Consider the following 7,903-nt stretch of genomic DNA (forward strand, 5'->3'; position numbering starts at 1 on the left):
AGAAGATGGAAAACAATCCTCAAAATAAATGAACAGACAAAAATAGACCTTTGGAATAAATTTAACAAGAGCAACATAAAAATCATTGAGGTCCTGGAGGGCAGAAAGAAAATTCCAGAGAAAAAGCAACCATCAAAGGATATCATCGCTGAAAATTCCCAGAGTTGATAAATGCTTGCACCAATATTTTGGATGCCCAAAGAATACCAGCTATAAGAGATCCAAATAAAAGCTGCCCCCCCCCAGGTACATCTCAGTCACAATAATGAAAACCACAAATAAAGATCTTCCAGTAAAAACAGTGAGATCAATTTTTGGTGGGCCCTTCTCGGCCACTCAGAGAGGTTCAGAAGACAGAAGAAACACAGAAACACAGAAACATGCATAGGTGACAGGCTCCCTCAGTCTCTCCCAGTTGGTAATCTCACAGTGCAGATCCTTCCCGCCTGCCTTCACAAAGGATCTCCAGGAGCAATTTGTGAAAACAGAGCCAGGAGTAACCCCCGAGTGCTATCAGGTGTGGCCTAAAAAATATTAATGTCCAGAATAATGGAAAAACAGCTAGGATATATAATAAGGTGGATAATATTCTGAAAAGAAATAAACAGCTAAACAACATATCAGAACTATGTGATGAATTCAAGACTTCCAATATAAAATCACTGCTGTTCCTGAACAATGGGAGAAAAAAATTTGCAAAGCACTCAACTATAGGAATTCATAGAAAGAATTTTGCGGAGTTGAGGAAAATAAGACACTGAGATCTAAGAGGTCTGAAGGGTCTTGAAAACCTTCAAGATATATTGCACTTAAAATAAAAATATAGAGACAGGATATAGAAAGCAACAAGATTTAAAAAACCTTCATACAAAGAAAATTCCTGAGTCACACTGTAAAAGGAGACTATACTCATAGAGTATAGAGGGATATATTACAAACAGTAACATGAACACTTCACAAGAATACTCTTTACAGCTAGGTTATTATTCATATTTGAAGGAATAATACAAAGCTTCAGGGACAGGCAACAGTTTGGTAAATTCATCAACTTGAATTCAGTTTTGTAAGAAGCATTAAAAGATTTATTTATGGATTTTTATTGATATTTATTTATTGATTTTTATTTATTGATATCTTAAGTTTGAACCATACTCAGCAGCTGAATCAGGTCTTACTCCTGGCTCTGCACATGATCCTGGATCACTGCTGTCAGGAGCTGGCGGACTATATGGACCTTAGGGATTGAATTTAGGTTAATTCCATATAAGGAAACCACTCTGCTAACTGCACTATCTCTCCAGTCTGAAAAAGTTTCTTTGAAGGACTGGAAGTCCTTAGACTTAGGACTTTAATCCTTTAGACTCAAGTCTGTTCTCATTGTCTTAGATTCACTTTCAGTTGTCTTGTGAGATATGGACCCATTTTTATTCTTTACAGTGGTTAACCAATTGTTCCAACTCCATTTTGTGTTTGTTTGTTTGTTTGTTTTTGTTGTTGTTTTACCACCCAGACTGTATCCTCTCCCTCTATCCTTTCTAGAGGAAAAGGAGAACGATCATCAATGGCCAAAGGCAGTCACAGAAGCAACACCTAGAACCAGCTTCACGCTCAGGAGAGGATGCTCTGGCTCCTCCTCATGGCTTCGGGTGCTCTACTCGATCAGAGAAACTTCTCTAGTCACATACTATAGAAATGATCCCTGAAACTATAGTCTTCCAACTCCATTTGTTGAAGAGACTATCTTAATCACATTTCCCATTTTCAGTAGCTTTACCAAAAATTAATTTACCATGCATGTGGGGATTTGTTATTTGATTTCCCAGTTTGACCTATTGATTCAAAAATCTGTATTTATTCCAGTATCATGCTGTTTTGATCACTATGCTTTTGTAGGACAATTTCAAGTTTGTAATGAGATACCTACAATTTCTTATTTTCCTGTGTGCTTATAATTTCTTATTTTTATGCATTGTTTTAGCTATCTGGTGACTTTCAGATTTCATTAACTTTATAATTGACTGTTATAAGTCCTTGAAGACTGCATTGAATCTATATAATAGTTAAGGTAAGATGATCATTGGAATAATATTGATTCTTCTAATGCCCAAGAATAATTTTTTTTTCATTTCTTTAGGTCTTCTTCAGTTTCAGAGAAACTTTTCTAGTCACATACTAATGATCCATAAATCATTAATTGAATAAAGGCATGCATCTACTTGTTGTATACTGAAGTTTATAACCTTCTACTCTGCCATATTAACAAATACAGCATTGTTTCTAGAAGATTGTGTTTTGGGGGTTTTCGATGTCATTATGTCATCTATAAATAGATAGTTTGATTTTCTTTTACAGTTTTCATTCCTTTGATGCTATTGCCAGGACTTCTAATCTGATGTTGAAAAGAGTGGAGACAATGAACATCATTGTCTTGTGCATGATCTCAGTGAGAATGCTTTAAGTTATGCACCATTAAGAATAATATTGGGGGCAAAGCGGTGGTGCAAGTGGTAATGTGTTTGCCTTGCCCACGCTAGCCTAGGACAAACAGCAGTTCAATCGCCCTGGCGTCCCCTATGGTTCCCCAACCCAGGAGAAATTTTTGAGCACATATCCAGGAGTAACTCCTGAGCATCACCGGGTATGGCCCAAAAACCGAAAACCAAAACCAAAACCAAAACAAAACAAAGAATAATATTGACTATGACTATGAGCTTTTATTTAATAGATAATTTATATTATCTAGAGAAAGATTCCTTCTATCCATATTTTATGAATATTTTAGTATGAATGAATATTGGATTTGTGAAATGCTTTTCTCCACTGATTAATATGATTGTATGATATTTAGTTTTATTTGTAATGATTTGATGTATAATGTCAATTTGTGTAATGGTAGAGTTTTAGAATTCCACTTGAGAAGTGACCTGTTGAATAGTTTCTTCTAAATAGTGAGTAATAATATTCCATTGTGTATATGTACCACAGTTTCTTTAGCCATTCATCTGTTGAAGGGCATCTTGGTTGTCTCCAGAGTCTGGCTATTGTCAATAGTGTTGCAATGAATATAGGTGTAAGGAAGGGATTTTTGTATTGTATTTTTGTGTTCTTAGGGTATATCCCTAGGAGTAGTATAGCTGGATCATATGGGAGCTCAATTTTCAGTTTTTGGAGGAATCTCTATATCGCTTTCCATAAAGGTTGGACTAGACGAATTCCCACCAGCAGTGGGAATTCTTTTTCTCCACATCCCTGCCAGCACTGCTTGTTCTCATTTTTTTGTGATGTATGCCAATCTCTGTGGTGTGAGATAGTACCTCATAGTTGTTTTGATTTGCATCTCTCTGCTAATTAGTGATGTGGAGCATTTTTTCATGTGCTTTTGGCCATTTGTATATTTTTTTGCCAAATTGCCTGTTTATTATGCAGCCGTCAGGAAAGATGAAGTCATGAAATTTTCACATATGGATGTACATGGAATCTATTATGCTGAGTGAAATAAGTCAGAGGGAGAGAGAAAGATGCAGAATAGTCTCACTCATACATGGGTTGTAAGAAAAATGAAAGATATTCTTGCAATAATTTTCAGAGACAAAAGAGAGGAGAGCTGGAAGTTCCAACTCACTTCATGAAGCTCATCACAAAGAATGATGAGTGTAGTTAGAGAAATAACTGCATTGCAAACTATCCTAACAATGATAATGAGGGAAGTAGAAAGCCTGTCTAGATTACAGGAGGGGGTCAGGTAGGGAGGAGGGAGATTTGGGACATTGGTGATGGGAATGTTGCACTGGTGAAGGGGTTGTTCTGTACATGACCGAAACCCTACCATAATCATGCTTGTAATCAAGGTGTTTAAATAAAGATATTAAAAAACACTATTAAATCCATGTTACCTAAACTATAATAAAATGTTTCATAATATATGAGAGTGATATATTACTTAAGAGATTATATTAATCTAAATGTGCATAATAAATAAACTAAAAAAAGAAAGCAAAAAATAGTGAGTAATAATATATCTGCTTTCCTGGTTATTTTCATTACCATTCAGAGTTATTTGGGTATGCTGAGAAACTTGTCCATTAGTTTCTCCATTATATTTACTGAGTTTGGGGAAAATATGCTCTGAGAAGTAGGAGTGTTATATTTTACCTTCCTGCAAATAGGAGATGCTAACACATCTATGAAGTTTCAGATTTATGTGGTAGACAGTCAGCAGATTTGGCCAGTTCCTGACAAAGGTGTGGGGAAGAGTAATGCTGATATGGGTGCTTGGATCTTCAGTTTCCAGGTGTCTGCTGTTGGAACCAATGCATGTCTGAAACTACTTTATCAGAGACCACTTTGTAAATCAAAATATCCTACTAAAAATACAAATAAAAAATAAAAAAAGGTGATGTAGTAGGAAGTTCTAGAGAGATATTACGGCAGATAGAGTGCTTGTCTTGCACAAGGTGTACGTTGTGCAATTCAATTGTGACATTCCTTATGTTTCTCTTGTCTCCACTAGGAGTTATCCCTAAGCACAGAGGTAAGAATAGGTTCTATGAACCAATAGATCCAAGCCGCTATCTTCCAAGAAAAACAAAAATTCCAGAAAGAAATGCATAAACAAAGGGGTAAAATTACTGAGTTTATAGCTAGAATTTCTCCAAATGAGAAAAAAGCCTTCTCACTAAACCCAAGGCCCAGAAATATCAAACAAAATAAACTCAAAACAGCAAACACAAAAGAACATTGTAATCAAAATAACAAGAACAAAAAGGGATATATAATACTTAAAGAAGCAAGAAGAATATTGTGAAAAATAAGAAGAAGAAGGGGGGGAAGATGAAAAGGATTCATCCTTTTCTTCTGAAAAAGAGCAGGAAGGAGAGTAAGAAGAGTAAAGAATAGCAAGAAAAGAAGAAAAAGAAGAGGAGGAATTTTTTGCAAGTGCCTAACTAGTTGCCCCAACACCACTTGTTGAAGAGGCTTTCCTTGCTCTGTTTAGCATTTCTTGCCCCTTTATCAAAGATCAATTGATTGTCTGGGGAACATTTCTGAATAGTCAAGTCTATTCCACTGATCTGAGGGTCTGTCTTTATTTCAATACCATGCTCTTTTATTGACTAGAGCTTTTTAATACAATTTAAAGTTGGGAAAGATGATGCTTCCCCTACTCCTTTTCCCAAAGGTTGCTCTAGCTATTTTTGGATGTTTATTATTCCAAATGAATTTCAGGACTGTTTTATCCACTTCTTTGAAGAATGTCATTGATATCCTTAGAGGGATTGCATTAAATCTGTACAATGCTTTGGGGAGTGTTGTCATTTAATGATGTTATTCCTGCCAATCCAAGAGTATGTGTCTCCATTTCTGTGTGTCCTCTTTTAATTCTTAAAGCGGTGTTTTATAATTTTCTTTGTATAGGTACTTCATGTCTTTAGTTAAGTTTATTCCAAGATATTTGAGTTTGTATGACACTAATGTGAATTCGGTTATTTTTTAATGTTCATTTCTTCTCTATCATTATTGTCCATGATTTTGGTTCATTAATTTTGTAGCCTGTCATTTTGTGATATGAATTTATTGTTTCTAGAAGCTTTTTTGTTAGTCTCTAGGGTTTTCTAGATATATTATTATGTTATCTGCAAACACTGAGACCTTGAATTCTTCATTTCCTACCTTCCATCCTACCTGGATACCCTTCATCTCCTTTTCTTGCCTAATTGCTATGGCAAGAACTTCCACCATTATGTTGAATAGTAGTGGTGAGAGAGGGCAGCCTTGTCTTGTACCAGATTTTAGAGGAAAGGCTTTTAGCTTATCACTGTTAAGAATAATAGTTTCCTTTGAGTTGTGGTAACTGCCCTTGACTATAGAGAAAAGTTTCTTCCATTCCAACTTGATGAGAGTTTTAATCAAGAATGGGTGTTGTACCTTATCAAATGCTTTCTCTGCATCTATTGATATGATCATATGGTTTTTCTTTTTCTTTTGTTGATATGGTTTATTTTGTTGATTGATTTATGTATATTAAACCATCCTTGCATTTCTGTAATTATTTCTACTTGGTAGTGGAGTATGACCTTCTTGATGAGGCATTGGATCCTATTTGCCAAAATTTTGTTAAGGATCTTTGCAGCTCTGTTCATCAGGGATATTGGTCTGTAATTTTCTTTTATTGCAACAACTCTGTCTGCTTTTTGGTATCATGGTGATGTTAGCTTCATAAAAACTATTTGAGATACTGATTTTTTCAATTTTATGAAAGAGCCTGAAATGGTTTGTTAGTAGTTCATCCAAAATGGTTTGAAAGAATTCCTTAGTTAATCCATCTGGACCTGGGATTTTTTGGGGGGAAAGACTTACTCTTTTAATTTCCTCAGTAGTTATGGGTCTAGTTAGATGGGCTAGATTATCTAACTGTTGAAGGGCATAGGAGTCCAAGAATTTAATCATTTCTTGCATGTCCTCATGTTTCATGGCACAGTGTCTCAAAGTAGTCTCTGATTACCATTTGAATTTCTGCATTATCTATATTGATATCACCCTTTTTATTTCTAATCCAATTTATTAAGTTTCTCTCTATTTTTTGTGAGGTTTGCTAGTGGTTTACCAATCTTGTTTATTTTTTCAAAGAACCAACTTTTGCTTTTGTTGTTTTTTTGAATTGTTTTTTGATTTCCATTTATTTCTTTCTGCTCTAAGCTTTATTATATCCTTCTGCCTACCTATTTTTGGCTCCTTATGTTGGTCAGTTTCTAAGTTTAAAAGCTGTGTCATTAAGCTATTTGTGTAGGCCCCTTTTTTCTTTCTAATGCATGCTTGTAAAGCTATAAATTCTCCTCTTAGTACTGCTTTTGCTTTGTCCCATAAATTCTGATAGTTTGTGTCTTTATTGTCATTTGTTTCCAGTTTTGATTTTCTCTTTGATTTCATCTCTGACCCACTGGTTGTTAAAAATTTATTTTAAAAGCCCACATTTTGAATGGCAAAGTTGGCCAAACCAGAAAGAAAAATGAGAAAAAAAAGATTTCATATCAACATTTCTTTTTATTTTTTTTTAAATTTTTATTGTGGCTGAAGTAAATAGCAAATATTTCACAGTAATATTTAAGATACATAGTGACAATAAATCAAGGGCATTCCCACCACCAATGATGTCCTCCCTCCACCCCAACTGGATTCTTTTTTAATTTTTTTAACTGAAACCCAATTACAAACATGTTATAATCATGGTGTTTAAACAAAGACACTATTATAAGAAAATAAATTAAAATAAATCTTCAACCCATTTTCTTCTTCTTTTTTCTATTCTTTTTCTTCTTCCTCTTTCTGAGATGAAATCAGGCATGTTCAGGGTGGTGTGGCTGTAGACTCTTCTTCCTCTTTCTCCTCTTTCTCCTCTTCTTTCTCTTCTTCTTCTTCCTCCTCCTCTTCTTTCTTTTCTTCCTCCTCCTCTACTTCTTTCTCCTCCTCTTCTTCATTTTCTTCTTCCTCTTCTTTCCCTTCCTCCTCTTTTGTCTTTTTTCTTCTCTTCTCCTTCTTCCCCTTTCTCCTCTTCTTCCCCTTCTTTTTCTTCTTCCTCCTCCTCCACTTCCTCCTCTTTTTCTTTTTTCTTACTATTCTTTACTCTTCTTACTCTCCTTCCTGCTTTTCTTTTTCAGAAGAAAAGGATGAATCCTTTTCATCTTCCCCCTCTTCTTATTTTTCACAATATTCTTCTTACTCCTCTTTGCCTTATACTTACTCTTATTTGCCTTATTTTTCTTACATTTCTTCACCTTCTTCTTGTATTGCAAATGTACTATCACCACTAGTTATTCTCCTAAACCTAATTCTTCTTCTTCCTCTTCCTGTTCTGACTCTTCCTCCAACTCCTCTTATTTTTCTTGTTCTGGGTTTCTGGGATTTCATT

General features: G+C 35.0%; 1 non-coding gene across 1 annotated transcript; it reads right to left on the reverse strand.

The window, feature by feature from the left end:
- Nucleotides 1-1,501: 1,501 nt before the first annotated feature.
- LOC126012797 (small nucleolar RNA U3) lies at nucleotides 1,502-1,715 on the reverse strand. The gene has a single exon (XR_007497172.1). It is a non-coding gene; the product is annotated as a small nucleolar RNA U3 (small nucleolar RNA).
- Between the last annotated feature and the right edge of the window lie 6,188 nt (nucleotides 1,716-7,903).

This window comes from Suncus etruscus, chromosome 6 (assembly GCF_024139225.1).
Source record: "Suncus etruscus isolate mSunEtr1 chromosome 6, mSunEtr1.pri.cur, whole genome shotgun sequence".
In the NCBI taxonomy this organism is placed as follows: Eukaryota; Metazoa; Chordata; class Mammalia; order Eulipotyphla; family Soricidae; genus Suncus; species Suncus etruscus.